General features: G+C 39.0%; 1 long non-coding RNA gene and 1 other non-coding gene across 2 annotated transcripts in view; one reads left to right on the top strand and one right to left on the bottom strand.

Moving 5' to 3' along the window:
* Positions 1-1,441: 1,441 nt before the first annotated feature.
* Positions 1,442-18,053, bottom strand: part of LOC142434549 (uncharacterized) — a 106,549-nt gene continuing 89,937 nt past the window's right edge. Inside the window, exons 3-5 of the long non-coding RNA XR_012781156.1 lie at positions 14,330-14,498; positions 13,837-13,927; positions 1,442-3,674 (exon numbers count right to left, since the gene is read on the bottom strand). This is a non-coding gene — a long non-coding RNA (uncharacterized LOC142434549). The remainder of the gene's footprint in view (positions 3,675-13,836; positions 13,928-14,329; positions 14,499-18,053) is intronic.
* Positions 4,299-4,428, top strand: LOC142435385 (small nucleolar RNA SNORA44). The gene has a single exon (XR_012781448.1). It is a non-coding gene; the product is annotated as a small nucleolar RNA SNORA44 (small nucleolar RNA).

Below are 18,053 nucleotides of genomic sequence, written 5' to 3'. Positions count from 1 at the left end.
TGATCATGTCATATACACATTACCATTATTGATTTAGTTGTTTTCATCACCTTTAATAGAACTTAGGTCTCCCTAAGCAATAGATAGCTTTTCCCCTATCACTTGCCTCTGGTAACCTAAATTAAATTTGGTATCTATGTTAATTTCACATAAGTGAGATTTTACAATATATAAAAAGCATTGTTTTCTAAATTTCCTTCTCAGATTGCTCATTGTATATAGAAAAAAACTAGATTTTGTATTTTGATCTATTTCCTTTACCATTCTTGAATTCATTTATTATCTATAATATCTATCTTGTGAATTCTTTCAGTATCTTTATTCACAGGTTCATATCATCAGAAAATGGATAATTTTATTTATTCCTTATGCAGTATTATGAGTATCATTTAATGCCTGGTTGGACTAGTTAGGACCTACAGTATAATGCTTAATAGCAGTAGAGAAAATGAGCATTTTTATTTAGTTCATGAAATTAACGGAGAAAGTTCTCAGTATATATTTGTATGTTTTTTGTTTTTTCTCAGTATATATTTTTTAAGTATCATGTTAGCTTTGTATTTTTTTCATAAATACTTTTTATGATATTGTGGAAATTTTATTTTATTCTTACCCTCTTGAGTATTTTTATACTGAAGTGGTTTGGGTTTCTGTCAAATGCCTTTGTTGCTTTTTTAAATTATTAATTGGGAGATAATACATATATCATTCCAAAGTTTAATTATTTCAAGCAGGGTTGTACAACTGCTATCACAATCTGTTTCCAATCATTTCTTTTTGTTTTGGACTCTCCCCCCCCCCTCCCCGCCTCCTTTTATTGATTGAAATGGTTGTGTAGTTCTCTATGAACCATCCTTGCATTCTAGGACTAAATCACACTCGATCATTGTTTATAATCGTTGTCACATTGTGTAGAATCCACTCGTATTTTGTTTAATTTAACATCTATAATCATATAGGATAGCACTCTGATTTTCTTGTGGTGTCTTTAGGTGACTTTACTCTCTTGGTAATATAGCCGTCCTAGAATGAGTTAAGAAATATTCCTTTCTTAATTTTTTCCAAGTATTTAAGAAGGGTTGGCTTCCCTGTGTGTGCCGAGTGGAACTCCTGCTCCATAGGGTTTTCAATGCTGTGATTTTCAGAAGTAGATCATCAAGTCTATTTTCTGAGGTATGTCTCTTGGTAAATTTGCACTCACTAAATGTTAGCTGTACTTTTTTCTTGAATGCCCTTTATGATATTGAGGAAATATTATTTCATTTTTAGCCTTTTGAGTTGTTTTAGATTCTGTGATAACGGTATTTTAGGTCTTGTATGTTATTTGTTATGATTTTATAGTTTACATTTAGATCTAGGAAAGCTTAGGGTTTTTTAAACGAAATTAATGATTATTACAAAGTAATCTTCCTTTTTAATCATTTTATTGGGGGCTCATAAAACTCTTATCACAATCCATAAATACATCTATTGTGTCAAGCACATTTGTACATCTGTTGCCATCATCGTTCTCAAAATATTTGATTCCACTTGAGCCCTTGGTATCAACTACTCATTTTCCCCCTCCATTCCTCATGAACCCTTCATAACTTATAAATTATTGTTATGTTGTCATATCTTATACTGGCCGACATCTCCCTTCAACCACTTTTTGTCCCATCCCGCGGGACTTTCACCGTGGGTCCTGGAGGAGAGAGTGGGAATTGGGGGGGACAAGAGGCACGGAGAATGAGGACAAGACAATACCCTGATCAAGTCCTCTTTTAATGAACAGAGTTACAGCTTATAAGGGCCAGCCAAGGGGGGGAGCCTCAACCGCACATTGCAGATTAGGCTACCTTGGCAACAGGCCAATCAGGGAGTTCAGGGGAGCATGCCCTGCCTATGAGTCAGTAAGGGCTTACAGTCTTCAATTAGGTACACAGAGGAGTGGCATGTACATGCAAATCAAGCATAGGGGAAGACGATCTTTTACCCAATCAAGGGGATGGAGGACACAGGTGCTTATCTAAAGAGCATTACCCCTTGTTTGCTCAAGCTTTACAGCTGCAGTGCTCTGTCACGTAGGCTGGGGTAGAAGAATGCCCAGAGCTCAGGCTAATAAATTCCAAGTAATGGCCGGCAAGCCCTAATAAATTCCAAGCAATGGCCGAGCTTCATGGCTCCGACAGGTCTCCCTTTTATATATTTTTCAAAGCCAAGAGAAAACCCTTCGGGAACTGCGTCTGTCTTAGGTTGTCAGGCATCAAGAATCATCCTTAACCATCATTGATCAATGGAATGCATTCATAAAATAAGAGCAAACCAATGTCTGTCTTAGGTTGGTATGTCTTGTGCCAATTTTACCCGTCAATGACTGCCAGTCCTTCAGGCTTTGCGGAGGGGGATAACTCCATGAACTTGGTTCAACTCATGGCTGTTCAGATGAACTTTTGCAGTACTTCATGCTAGCATGGTTTGAGGACATTGCAGATAACAAGGCAATACATTTCAAAATTTTTAAAATAATGATAACAACATTATATTCCTTATATTCATGCAGAAACAACCCAGTGTTAATTATCTCATTGATAAGCAAGCACATTTGATACACATAACAACTCCATCTTTTGCCAAGTTAGACATCCTTGAGAAAATTAAAACACCTGTTTTTCCAGACCTTGCATACTTTCTTGCTCTTGATAGAGTCACAGAAGAAATCAGCAAACACTGACAAAAGTCATGAGAATTTTCAGCTGTTTTAAGGTTGTCTTAATGGCCTTTAACATCTTTCTTTCCTCCTTTTTAATTTACTGAAGACATTTTCACTCAAAACGTCAGTAGATGACAGTGTCTGGCTTAGGTCATCGAGTCCTGAAAGCTCCCTTACCTATCATCATAGTCCTCCAGGCGACTATGACCTGTCTTAGGTTGAGAGACTCAGACTCGATTTTACTCGTCATTGACTAACCAGCCGCTGCCTTACTTCCCTGTTTGGGGAGGGGGTGAAGTGCACAGGTGCACTTCATGAAGTTTTGTTCCTATGGCCAATAATTTAACCATAACTTTGCACAGTATCATCGGAAGTATGCATAAGATCAACAATACACACACTTGCTGTGACCATGTTATAAAGAGCATTAACTTTTTGTTCTAACGTTCTATCTTTTTGAGTACCCAACACAGTAGTCACATTTTTGGATAAAGTACAATTGCTTTAGTAATTGCAGTAGCGACTAAACAATACAGCTAAAATACTTGCTATAAGCAAACCTACAAAACTCTTAGTTTTCTCAATCTCTTCAAATACCTGTAACCATCTTTTTAAATAATAAAAGATTGATACAAAATAGCAATGACAACACCCTCAGGGGTTCAGGTAATACAATTGGATAAATTACAATTATTATAAGACATGTTAAACTTACAATCATCATGAGCTATAATAATATTCCCTGCCAAAAGTACATAAGACGATGTTACACAGGCAGTAATGTTTCCTTGCGGTCTGTAGGAAAGGCCCATAAGCTTCACATCTCCAAAGTAGTCTCTATTTTCCATTCGGCAATATTTTTTAGTATTGTCCTGGTTGCTGGACCAATCGATGATATATCTCTCTTTTGTAATGTTATACTGGATGGGCTTGTCCATGAGACATGATCTCCACAATATGGTTTTATTATTCTTTCACATCTCTAGTCCACAAAAAGAGAAAAGACTGTGCAGTAGATGATAATACATTTCCTTCACCATATACAGGGAAAACGTGAGTCATTAACCCACACTGTGATTTCTAGACTCCCCAGACAGCAGGATGTAAGAGTGGTGGATCAGGAACTTAAGCCTAGTACTGCTCACTGTGCAATGTCCCCAGAAGCACTTTTGTCCAGAGCCATGAGGCTCGGCCATTGCTTGGATTTTATTAGGACTTGCCTGGAGCCGTGAGGCCCGGCCATTACTTGGAATTTATTAGCCTGAACTCTGGGCATTCTTCTACCCCAGCCTATGTGACAGAGCACTGCAGTTGTAAAGCTTGAGCAAACAAGGGGTAATGCTCTTTAGATAAGCACCTGTGTCCTGCATCCCCTTGATTGGGCAAAAGATCCTCTTCCCCTATGCTTGATTTGCATGTACATGCCACTCCTCTGCGTACCTAATTGAAAAATGTAAGTCCTTACTGACTCATGGGCAGGGCATGCTCCCCTGAACTCCCTGATTGGCCTGTTGCCAAGGTAGCCTAATCTGCATGTGCAGCTGATGCTGCCCCCTTGGCTGGCCCTTATAAGCTGTGACTCTTTGTTCATTAAAACAGGACTTGAGCGCATGTTCCCAAGGTCTGTGGCTAGTGTGGCCATCTGATCTCCAACTGCATGCGAGAGCAACGTGGAGAGACTTTGACAGCTCAGGTCAGCAAAGTATCTGTAGCTGCCACTCGCCTTTCCTATTAAAAAAAAAAAAACAGGACTTGATCAGGATATTTTCTTGTCCTCATTCTCCGTGCCTCTTGTACCCCCCCAATTCCCACTCTCTCCTCCAGGACCCATGGTGAACGTCCCGCGGGACGGGACATACTGGCGCCCATCGTGTGAACTGGATACGAGGGATAAAGTGAGGGATGAAGGCGCAGGAATAAGCCGGCGAATTAAAGTGGAAGAAAATTCCTTCGGCCGCCACGGGAACCTGCTGAGGTGAGATTGAAGGTGAGAGCGCCTAAAGATGGGTCAAGAATTAAGCAGGCATAAGATTTATGTGAAACAATTGAAAGAGGCCTTAAAGGCACGGGGAGTAAGGGTTAAAAGTTGTGATTAAAATCAGAATCCCATAACAGACACCACTGAGAAGCACGGCCGTGAATAAAAAAAAAAATAAAAATAAGAGAGTAAGTGGTGAAAAGTTGGAAGTAATAAATTATGGGACAGAATACTAATAAATGTATGTATGTAAATATGTTTCAAAATATGTTATAAGCTAAAGGAACAAAATAAGTTACTAAAGATTACAGAAGTTTTCAGATTTTGTAGCTAGAAAATTCCCCCTCCGCCACAGAAGCCACTGCAAAGTGAACCTAAGGGCTTTGCAAGAGGGCAAAATCAGTTAGAGGGCGGGTCAATACATTATCATGATAAGGATCTAGGACTTAGAAACATGGTGCCTGGAGACTCAGAAGTCCTCCTGGAATGAAACAATTGGCAAAGGGGATAGCCTGGGATCAAGAGTATGAGTCTTTAGCAACAAAACGGGGGAGTAGATTTAGGAATTCCAGGATGTTATTCCATTCAAAACTGTAAAAGATTTAAAATCTGCTTTTTCTCAATATGGTTCTGTGGCTCATTTTACTATGGAGTTAGTAGAAGCCGCGATAGGAGAAAATGTGTTTTGGGCAAAAGACTGGTAATAGCTGGCTCAAACGTGTTTGTCAGGAAAAGATTACTTGTTGTGAAATTCAGAGTTTCTTGAGAGTTTTCAAAATACAGCAGATATAAGCTATTTGTGTGAACAAAGTTTGTGTGAACAATGTGTGTGTGTGCGCGCGCGCATGTGTGTTTGTGTGTGTGTGTGAGTAAATATTACATACTCTTTTTTTGAATGTTTATTTTAAGGATAAAATCACTTGCTTGTGTTTATTACTGCTTAAAGTTGAGTCTTTAAAAATCATTATACCAATGATACTACTCTCTCAAGGAAAATATTGCCATCATTTGTAGACTATGTAACTTTCAAGTATGTGCTAATTTTTTTGTCCATTTGTCTAATTAAAATCGGGATTTGTATTAAAAAATTAAACAATTGGGTTTTTTTTTTTAAATAAAATACTGCCTGCTAGGTAGTGCTGAGACCTTTAAGAAACAAGGGCAACTTGTCTGATCAGATCAAACTAGGCTGGGACATTAAACCTTCCTTTACTCAGGGCTTGCTATAGCAGTTGCTTTGCAAGGAAAACAGTAAAAGAGGGTCAATGATACTGTGGAATTTATGGAAGCCCTGCAGCCTGGTCTCCCTTCCCCCTCTGCTATTTCAGCCAATACATATAAAATCATTTTAGATTTAAAAGATTGTTTTTATACCATTCCCTTGGATTCAAAACATTATAAAAGATTTGCTTTTAGTGTTCCTAATGTTAATTTTAAAGAACCTATGGAGCGTTGTCAGTGGAAAGTCTTACATCAGGGAATGTCTAATAGCGTCACACCATGATAAAAGTTTGTAACTGCTCCTATAAAGTCAGTAAGAACTTCTGAAACATCGGTATATAACATTCACTACATGGATGATATTTTAATGGCTCATAGGGACCAAAAGGTGGTTCTCTTTAGTTTTTACTTATTATGAGAAGCATTCAAAAGGCATGGGTTAGTTATAGCAAAAGAAAAAGTACAAGTTATTGAACCTTACAAGTATTTTTTTTCCTTACAAGTGTTTAGGACATATTTTACAAAAAGGTTTTGTGAAACCCCAGAAGATAGAAATAAGAAAAGATCACTTACACACTTTAATGATTTTCAAAAATTATTTGGAGATATTAATTGGCTTAGACCATATTTAAAAATAAGTACTGGAGAACTTAAGCCTTTATTTGATATTTTAAAAGGAAATCCTAATCCAAATTCGACTCGGGAAATTTCCCCTTTAGCAAAACAAACCCTAAATTTAGTAAATTTACGTATTCAAGAACAACAAATTATGTATATTAATTATAGTAAACCTTGGTACTTTTACATCTGGTGTGTTATGGCAGAAAAGATCATTACTGTGGGTATATTTAGCTTCCTCATGAAAAAAGAGTTCTGAAACCTTATTTTGAAGAAATAGCTGAATTAGTGATGAAAGGTAGGTCCCAGTCTGTTAAATATTTTGGGAAAGACCCTAATTCTATACTCATACCTTATGACCAAACTCCTTGGTTATGGGAAAGTTGTGATTCATGGGAATTAGCATTTGCTGAGTTTTGTGGACCGGTAAACAATATTTATCCTGCAGATAAATTGTTACTATTTGCTAAAAAACATTCATTTATCTTACAATATTTACTGATGGCTCCTCTAATGGAACTGCAGCTACACACTATGGTAAAAAGAAATCTCTAGCTCAATCTGCACAGTTAGTTGAGCTACATGCAATCATAGCAGTTTTTCAATTATGTCTTTGGCAGATGGATATTACTCACATTCCTTCATTTGGTAAATTGAGTTATTTGCATGTTACAGTGGACACTTACTCTGGATTTATTGTGGCCACTATGACTGGTGAAAGAATGTCTTTAGTTATTTACATTGTTTTGCTATAATTGGTGTACCTAAATGCTGAAAGAGAGGTAATGGATCTGCTTATATTAGTAAATCATTTACTCAATTTTGTGTCACTTTTCGAATTAAACACATAACTGAAATCTCTTATAATCCTCAAGGCCAATGTATTGTGGAACCTGCTAATGCGACTATTGAGCAACATTTAGATAAAATATAAAGGGGGAGATATAACCTTCTACTCCTTGCAATTTAATTAATCATACATTATTGTAACATTTTGGAATTTGAATGTACTCTTGTGAGTCTGCTGTTGACTGCCTTTGGAAAAGGATTGCCAAATATAAAGACAAAGCATATGTAAAATGGAAAGATTCACTTAATGGCAAAAGCCAGCTCCCCTCCTAATTTGGGGGCAAGGGCATGTTTGTGTTTTCTCCCACAGGAGGCTGATGGAGCCTGGTGGCTGCCTGAACCTTTGGTGCAGTTTGCAAACTATGCAGATGGTAATTTGCCTGCAAGTGCTTCTGAGGACATTGCACAGTGAGCAGTACTAGGCTTAAGTTCCTGATCCACGACTCTTACATCCTGCTGTCTGGGGAGTCTGGAAATCACAGTGTGAGTTAATGGCTCACGTTTTCCCTGTATAAGGTGAAGGAAATGTATTATCATCTACTGCGCAGTCCTTTCTCTTTTTGTGGACTAGAGACGTGAAAGAATAATAAAACCATATTGTGGAGATCATGTTTCATGGACAAGCCCATCCAGTATAACATCACAAAAGAAAAATATATCATCGATTGGTCCAGCAACGGGGACAATACAAAAAAATATATAAATTGCCGAATGGAAAATAGAGACTACTTTGGAGATGTGAAATTTATGGGCCTTTCTTACAGACTGCAAGGAAACATTACTGCCTGTGTAACATCGTCTTATGTACTTTTGGCAGGGAATATTAATATAGATCATGATGATTATAAATTTAACATGTCTTATACTAATTGTAATTTGTCTAATTGTATTACCTAGACCTCTGAAGGTATTGTCATTGATATTTTGTGTCAATCTTTTATTATGTTACCAGTGAATATTACTGGGCCTTGGTAGTCAAAAAGATGGTTACAGGTATTTGAAGAGATTGAGAAAACTAAGAGTTTTGTAGGTTTGCTTATAGCAAGTATTTTAGCTATATTGTTTGGTCGCTACTGCAATTACTAAAGCAATTGTACTTTATCCAAAAATGCGACTAATGTGTTGGGTACTCAAAAAGACAGAACGTTAGAACAAAAAATTAATGCTCTTTATAACATGGTCACAGCAAGTGTATGTATTGTTGATCTTATGCATACTTCCGATGATACTGTGCAAAGTTATGGTTAAATTATTGGCCATAGGAACAAAACTTCATGAAGTGCACCTGTGCACTTCACCCCCTCCCCAAACAGGGAAGTAAGGCAGCGGCTGGTTAGTCAATGACGGGTAAAGTCGAATCTGAGTCTCTCAACCTAAGACAGGTCATAGTCGCCTGGAGTACTATGACTGATGGCAGGTAAGGGAGATTTCAGGACTCGACATCCTAAGCCAGACACAGTCATCTGCTGACGTTTTGAGTGAAAACGTCTTCAGTAAATTCAAAAAGGGGAAAGAAAGATGTTAAAGGCCATTAAGACAACCTTAAAACAGCTGAAAATTGTCATGACTTGTGTCAGTGTTTGCTGATTTCTTCTGTGACTCTATCAAGAGCAAGAAAGTATGCAAGGTCTGGAAAAACAGGTGTTTTAATTTTCTCAAGGATGTCTAACTTGGCAAAAGATAGAGTTGGATGTGTATCAAATGTGCTTGCTTATCAATGAGATAATTAACACTGTGTTGTTTCTGCATGAATATAATAAGTATAACGTTATCATTATTTTTTAAATTTTGAAATTTATTGCCTTGTTATCTGCAATGTCCTCAAACCATGCGAGCATGAAGTACTGCATAAGTTCATCTGAACAGGCATGAGTTGAACCAAGTTCGCGGAGTTATCACCCTCCGCAAAGCCTGAAGAACTGGCAGTCATTGACGGGTAAAATCGGCACAAGACATAGCAACCTAAGACAGACATTGGTTGGCTCTTATTTTATGAAGGCATTCCATTGATCAATGACGGTTAAGGATGATTCTTGATGCCTGACAACCTAAGACAGACGCAGTTCCCGAAGGGATTTCTCTTGGCTTTGAAAAATATATAAAAGGGAGACCTGTCGGAGCCATGAAGCTCGGCCATTGCTTGGAATTTATTAGAACTTGCCTGTAGCCGTGAGGCCCGGCCATTACTTGGAATTTATTAGCCTGAGCTCTGGGCATTCTTCTACCCCAGCCTACGTGACAGAGCACTGCAGCTGTAAAGCTTGAGCAAACAAGGGGTAATGCTCTTTAGATAAGCACCATGTCCTGCATCCCCTTGATTGAGCAAAAGATCCTCTTCCCCTATGCTTGATTTGCATGTACATGCCACTCCTCTGTGTACCTAATTGAAGACTGTAAGCCCTTACTGACTCATGGGCAGGGCATGCTCCCCTGAACTCCCTGATTGGCCTGTTGCCAAGGTAGCCTAATCTGCAAGTGCAGCTGAGGCTGCCCCCTTGGCTGGCCCTTATAAGCTGTGGCTCTTTGTTCATTAAAACAGGACTTGATCAGGATATTGTCTTGTCCTCATTCTCCATGCCTCTTGTACCCCCCCCCCCCCCCAATTCCCACTCTCTCCTCCAGCACCCACGGTGAACGTCCTGCGGGACAGGACACACTTTCAGGCAAATTACCATCTGCATAGTTTGCAAACTGCACCAACTTCTCTGGCAGTCACCTTGCTCCATCAGCATCCTGTGGGAAAAACACAAACATGCCCTCGCCCCCAAATTAGGAGGGGAGCTGTCTTTTGCCATTAAGTGGATCTTTCAATTTTACATATGCTTTGTCTTTATATTTGGCAATCCTTTTTCAAAGGCAGTCAACAGCAGACTGACCCAGTACATTCAAATTCCAAAATGTTACAATAAAGTATGATTGATTAAATTGGGAGGAGTAGAAGGGTATATCTCCCCTTTTTCATTTTGTCTAAATGTTTCTTAATAGTTTCATTGGCACATTCCACAATACCTTGGCCTTGAGGATTATAAGACATTCCAGTTATGTGTTTAATTCGAAAAGTGACACAAAATTAAGTAAATGATTTACTAATATAAGTAGATTCATTATTTCTCTTTAAGCATTTATGTATACCAAATACAGCAAAACAACTAACATGTGTTGAATAACTAAAGATGTTTTTTCACCAGTCATAGGAGTGGCCACAATAAATCCAGAGTAAGTGTCCACTGTAACATGCAAATAACTCAATTTACCAAATGAAGGAATGTGAGTAATATCCATCTGCCAAAGACATAATTGAAAAACTGCTATGATTGCATGTAGCTCAACTAACTGTGCGGATTGAGCTGGAGATTTCTTTTTACCATAGTGTGTAGCTGCAGTTCCATTAGAGGAGCCATCAGTAAATATTGTAAGATAAATGAATGTTTTTTAGCAAATAGTAACAATTTATCTGCAGGATAAATATTGTTCACCAATCCGCAAAAACCAGCAAATGCTAATTCCCATGAATCACAACTTTCCCATAACCAAGAAGTTTGGAGTCTGTCATAAGGTATGACTATAGAATTAGGGTCTTTCCCAAAATATTTAACAGACTGGGACCTACCTTTCATCACTAATACAGCTATTTCTTCAAAATAAGGTTTCAGAACTCTTTTTTCTTGAAGAAGCTAAATATACCCACAATAATGATCTTTTCTGCCATAACACACCAGATGTAAAAGTACCAAGGTTTACTATAATTAATATACACAATTTGTTGTTCTTGAATACGTAAATTTACTAAATTTAAGGTTTATTCTGCTAAAGGGGAAATTTCCCGAGTCGAATTTGGATTAGGATTTCCTTTTCAAATATCAAATAAAGGCTTAAGCTCTCCAGTATTTTTGTTTAAATATGGTCTAAGCCAATAATATCTGCTAATAATTTTTGAAAATCATTTAAAGTTTGTAAATGATGTTTTCTTATTTCTATCTTCTGGGGTTTAACAAAACCTTTCAGTAAAATATGTCCTAAATACTTGTAAAGTTCAATAATTTGTACTTTTTCTTTTGCTATAACTAACCCATGCCTTTTGAATGCTTCTCATAATAAGTCAAAAATAAAGAGAACCACCTTTTGGTCCCTATGAGCCATTAAAATATCATCCATGTAGTGAATGTTATACACTGATGTTTCAGACGTTCTTACTGACTTTATAGGTGCAGTTACAAACTTTTGTCATGGTGTGACGCTATTAGACATTCCCTGATGTAAGTCTTTTCACTGATGACGCTTCATAGGGTCTTTAAAATTAACATTAGGAACACTAAAAGCAAATCTTTTATAATCTTTTGAATCCAAGGGAATGGTATAAAAACAATCTTTTAAATCTAAAATGATTTTATATGTATTGGCTGAAATAGCAGAGGGGGAAGGGAGACCAGGCTGCAGGGCTTCCATAAATTCCACAGTATCATTGACCCTCTTTTACTGTTTTCCTTGCAAAGCAACTGCTATAGCAAGCCCTGAGTAAAGGAAGGTTTAATGTCCCAGCATAGTTTGATCTAATCAGACAAGTTGCCCTTGTTTCTTAAAGGTCTCAGCACTATCTAGCAGGCTGTATTTTCATTTTTTTAAAAAACCCAATTGTTTAATTTTTTAATACAAGTCCTGATTTTAATTAGACAAATGGACAAAAAATTAGCACATACTTGAAAGTTACATAGTCTACAAATGATGGCAATATTTTCCTTGAGAGTGGTTTCATTGGTATAATTATTTTTTAAATACTCAAAGACTCAACTTTAAGCAGTAATAAACACAAGCGATTTTATCCTTAAAATAAACATTCAGAAAAAACCTTTTTGCACATACAAAGTGAAATAGTATGTAATACTTACACACACAGAAACACACACGTGTGCGCACACACACATTGATCACACAAACTTTGTTCACACAAATAGATTAAATCTGCTGTATTTTGAAAACTCTCAAGAAACTCTGAATTTCACAAGTAATCTTTTCCTGACAAACACGTTTGAGCCAGCTATTACCAGTCTTCTGCCCCAAACACATTATCTCCTATCGCGGCTTCTACTAACTCCATAGTAAAATGAGCCACAGAACCCTATTGAGAACAAGCAGATTTTAAATCTTTTACAGTTTTCAATGGAATAAAATCCTAGAATTCCTAAATCTACTCCTCCTTTTGTTGCTAAGCTACAACTTTTGCCAATTGTTTCACCCCAGCAGGACGTCTGAGTCTCCAGGCACCAGGTTTCTAAGTCCTATATCCTTATCATGATGATGTATTGATCTGCCCTCTATCTGCTTTTGCCCTCTTGCAAAGCCCTGAGGTTCACTTTGCAGCGGCTTCAGTGGCGGAGGGGGAACTTTTCTAGCTACAAAATCTGAAAACTTCTGTAATCTTTAGTAACTTATTTTGTTCCTTTAGCTTATAACATATTTTGAAACATATTTACATACATACATTTATTAGAAATCTGTCCCATAATTTATTACTTCCAACTTTTCACCACTTACTCTTTTTTTTTTTTTATATTCACGGCCGTGCTTCTCAGTGGTGTCTGTTATGGGATTCTGTTTTTAATCACAACTTTTAACCCTTACTCCCCGTGCCTTTAAGGCCTCTTTCAATTGTTTCACATAAATCTGATGCCTGCTTAATTCTTGACCCATCTTTAGGCGCTCTCACCTTCAGTCTCGCCGCAGCAGGTTCCCGTGGCGGCCGAAGGAATTTTCTTCCACTTTAACTCGCCGGCTTATTCCTGCGCCTTCATCCCTCACTTTATCCCTCGTATCCAGCTCACACGATGGGCGCCAGTTGTCCCGTCCCGCAGGACATTCACCATGGGTCCTGGAGGAGAGAGTGGGAATTGGGGCGGTACAAGAGGCATGGAGAATGAGGACAAGAAAATATCCTGATCAAGTCTTGTTTTAATGAACAAAGAGTCACAGCTTATAAGGGCCAGCCAAGGGGGGGAGCCTCAACCGCACATGCAGTTAGGCTACCTTGGCAACAGGCCAATCAGGGAGTTCAGGGGAGCGTGCCCTGCCCATGAGTCAGTAAGGGCTTACAGTCTTCAATTAGGTACGCAGAGGAGTGGCATGTACACCTAAATCAAGCATAGGAGAGGATGATCTTCTGCCTAATCAAGGGGATGCAGGACAGGGGCGCTTATCTAAAGAGCATCACCCCTTGTTTGCTCAAGCTTTACATCTGCAGTCCTCTGTCATGTAGGCTGGGGTAGAAGAATGCCCAGAGCTCAGGCTAATAAATTCCAAGTAATGGCCGGGCCTCACGGCTCCAGGTAATCCTAATAAATTCCAAGCAATGGCCGGGCCTCATGGCTCTGGACAACTTTTCTGCTGTCCATCCGCCAGGGAGGAATTTATATGTAGATCCTTGTAATCAGTTCCCCCTTTCTATCCCACCTTCCCTCCCTGCTCCTGGTATTGCCATTCTCACCACTGGTCCAGCAGGGATCATCTGTTCTGGATTCTCTGTGCTTCCAGTTCTTATCTGTACCAGCAGTGTACATCCTCTGGTCTAGCTGGATCTGTAAGGTATTAGGATCATGATAGGTTCACGGTGGTAGGAATTAGAGAAATGTTGTACATTTCATCATTGCTATACTGTACCCTGGCTCATCTCCTCCCTGCAACCCTCTCTAAGGGGATGTCCAGTTGTCTAGAGATGGCTTTGGGTGCCCACTCTCCACTCCCCCTCATTCACAATGATATGATTTTTTTGTTATTTGATTCCTGATACCTGATTCCATTGACACCACATGATCAGGCAGAATGGTGTGCCTCTTCCATGTGGGTTTTGTTGCTTCTCAATTAGATGGCCACTTGTTTATCTTCAAGCCTTTAAGACCCATTTGTCTTCAGCGATCAAATCGGTAAGTTGAGCACACAATGATAAAATTTTTTGTTCTTTGATGCCTGATAACTCATACCTTTGACACCTCGTTATCACACAGGCTGGTTTGCTTCTTCCATTGTGGACTTTGTTGCTTCTGAGCTAGATGGCCTCTTGTTTATCTTCAAGTCTTTAAAACCATAGATGTTACATATTTTAATAGATGGAAACATCAGCTTTCTTTACCTCCTTTGCTTTTGCACCTGCTTTAATAAATTTTAAAATATTGAGATATTATAAACTTTACTTAAACCAAATGCAATAAAATTAAAATCAATAATAGTAAGATCAAAAGGAAAACTCATATGGAAATTGAACAACACCCCACTTAAAATGTATTCAGTAACTCAAAAAATAAGTGATGAAATTTTAAAAATCAGTTAAACAAATGAGAATACAACATACCCAAACCTTTGACACACAACAAAAACAGTACAACTAGAGGAAAGTTGTATGTTTCATCGTTGCTACATCGCACCCTGACTGGCTCAACTTGTCTTCGAGACCCTTCTGTAAGGGGATGTCCAGTGTCCTACAAATGGAATGCCCATATTTTTTAAAAGGAGAAAATAATTCATGCTACCATGAAATGTGACTGACTCCATTTATTTTAATATCTCTCTTCTATCTCATGCTCTCTAATGCTTTACTATAATCTTTACTTATTATTGCTGTACAATTGCACCTACCGGACCCGTATTGATGTGTTAGGGGCTGGCTTCCCCTGGCATATGGTGCCTATTATGTGTGGCCTCATAGGAAAGAACTCTTTTTAGTTATATCCCGTGTAACAACTGACGGACCTCATCAGACAGTGAGGATGAATCGGGAAAATTTCTTTGAGTTTTTTTTTAAGTGAATTTTTTTACTTTGAGTGAGATGCGTCAGGCAAAAAACAAGTATACAGAGTACAGTATCACTTTTTGTCACCTCTTGAAGAAAAAAAAATGTAGTGGTAATGAATAAGAAAATGAGTTTCTTCAAGTGGTAAAGAAATTTAATCCTTCTTTTCCGGAGTCCGGAACCTTTGATGTGGAGATCTGGGATAAGGTAGCCATTAATGTAGAAAAAGTCACAGGGAAGGACACAGCATACCAATGGAGACCTGGGAGCTGTGGGTACAGATTAAAGCAGTGTTGGAGCCACTGTAGGGTGAGAGAGCAAAGGAGCAAGACCAACAGAGTAGTGAGAAACCTCTAAGCTAAGCAGACTTGAGTCAGGTGAGAAGCAGGCAGAAGGAATTTCAGGCAAATGAGAATATTTTAGGTGTAGCTGAGAAAATGAAGTTTGAATTAGGAGATAGCAGAGTAGAAGCATCTACTTTCCAGAGTATAATACAGGAAATCACAATACCATCAAGCAAGCCAGTGCTAGAGAGAAGAGATAAGATCCAAAGAAATGCTAATGGAAGATTTAACATAGAAGGTGATGCTCTGGAAGTGAGAAGCAAAGAGTCGGAGTAGGAAGTCACCTTTGCTCTAGCAGTGGATACGAGTGTAGCTCAAGAAGCAGATTTAGAATTCAGAATGGCTTATCCTGTTAGAATTATAGACAGGGAACCTGATGAGCAACACCCTGAAGGGAGTCAAGAAAGGCGATATACTGCCTTTCCCTTTAAGCTACTGAAAGATCTCAAGCAAGCAGTATCTAGTGGTCCAGATTCACCATCTGTAATTGGTATGGTCAAGTCCATGGCAGATAGTCAATATTGGATCCTGGCAGACTGAAAAGCTTTGACGAAAGTGTACTTTCCTCTTCAGAAACTTCACAATATCAAATGCTATGGAACGAGGCCACCCTTGCACGAGCACGCAAAATGGAATAGAGCACACTGTTATATCAGGCTGTGCAGGGATGTAGGAACAGATGAGCACAGGGCCAACCTCATGGCTGCTGCTTTGGCAAGTTACACCAGACCTAAAGCGAGATGCTTTACATGTGGGGCAGAGGGACATTAATGCCTAGTCAAAAAACGTGTAGTGGGGCATGCTCAGAGCCCCTCTGAACGGAACACAGGAGATAACCCTCGGATGCAGGGTTCCATTGGAAATGCTACTGGTCCTCAGTCTGATGTCCACTCCTTCCAGGGCAAATCAGACATTTGGCTCTCCTCCTCTAGTAAGAAGAACTCTTCACTAAAGTTAACAAGTCAGGAAAACAACCAGCTTTTACCAAGTAGTGAGCCTACTGCAGTTAAAAACGGAATTTGAGGCCCTTTACCCAAGGGCATAGTTGGGCTTTTGTTAGGGAAATCTGATTTAAATGCGCTCAGTATACAAGCTATTATGATGGAGAAATTAAGGTGATGGTTAGATTCAGCATGTCCTGGGCCATAAGGAAGGGAGACAGTTTAGGGCAACTATTGCTACACCCTTAATGCTAGCAGAAATAAAAATAATGTTACTGAGGGAGAGGCAGGCAGCTCCAGGAGTCAGGAGATATTTTGGAGTGCTGTTCTAGATAAGCAGGAGCATCTATTTATAGAGCTAATTATTGAGGGAAAGAAATTCTCAGGACTCTTGGAGTGCTGTTCTAGATAAGCAGGAGCATCTATTTATAGAGCTAATTATTGAGGGAAAGAAATTCTCAGGACTCTTGGACTGAGGGGCTGATGTCTCTGTAATGAGCTATCACAGTGGCCAAAAGCCTGGTGGCTGGGCTCCCCAGACATTGCCATAGGAGAATAGGAGAGGTAGATCAGAAGATATGGAAGAGCAGGAAAATCTTGTGGTGCACAGGCCCTGAAGGACAATCTGGAATCATGAAACCTGTGGTAACTCTCACCCCCATTAATCTGTGGGGAAGAGATCTATTACAGCAGTGGGGGGCTAGATTATATACCCCTCCAAAAGGTTCAGTAGCACAGAAGATCATGAGGAATATGGGCTACAATGGTAATGGACTTGGGAAGGATGAGCAGGGAGATCCGTGGCCCATAGAGTTGACTCTCCAAAATGACCACCATGGCCTAGGGTATACAAATTTTTAGTCAGGGCCACTGTCGTGAAGCCTGCACCCATCAAGCTGACTTGGAAATCTGATGACCCAATATGGGTAGAGCAGTGGTCCCTTAATAACGAAAAATTGCAGGCTCTGCATGATCTTGTACAAGAACACCTGAAAGAGGGTCCTATTGCAGAGACTCTTAGCCCCTGGAATTCCCATTTTAGTAATTAGAAAGAAATCAGGCAGATGGACTATGCTCATAGACTTGAGAGCTATTCATTCTATTATACAGCCTATTAGGACTCTGCAGCCAGGCCTTCCTTCACCTAGCATGATTCCAAAAAAACTGGAATATGGTTGTGATAGACCTGAAAGATTGTTTTTATACTATTCAGTTAGATCCTGCTGTTTATGAAAGATTTGCTTTCACTGTATCTGAATTGAACCATAAAGCTCTGAATAAGAGATACCACCTTAAAACTCTAGCTCAAGGCCTGGTAAAGAGTGCTACTATGTGTCAATTCTTCATAGGGAAGGCGTTAGAGCTGGTCAGAAGACTATTCTCTGAGGAGTATATAATACACTATGGATGATATTTTAATAGCTGCACCTAATAGCCACATGTTGCAGTAGACTTGTAGGCGTGCCAGTGAAGCAGTCTCTCAGGCGGGATTACTAATGGCTCCTGTAAAGATTCAAATTACCAGTCCCCACACCAATCTAGGGACAGTGGTAGATCTGACCACTGTCAAGACACAAAGACTTGAGATTAGAAAAGACCATCTTAGAACATTAAATGATTTCCAAAAACTTTT

Source organism: Tenrec ecaudatus, chromosome X (assembly GCF_050624435.1).
Source record: "Tenrec ecaudatus isolate mTenEca1 chromosome X, mTenEca1.hap1, whole genome shotgun sequence".
In the NCBI taxonomy this organism is placed as follows: Eukaryota; Metazoa; Chordata; class Mammalia; order Afrosoricida; family Tenrecidae; genus Tenrec; species Tenrec ecaudatus.
This window is presented reverse-complemented; position numbering and strand designations above follow the sequence as displayed.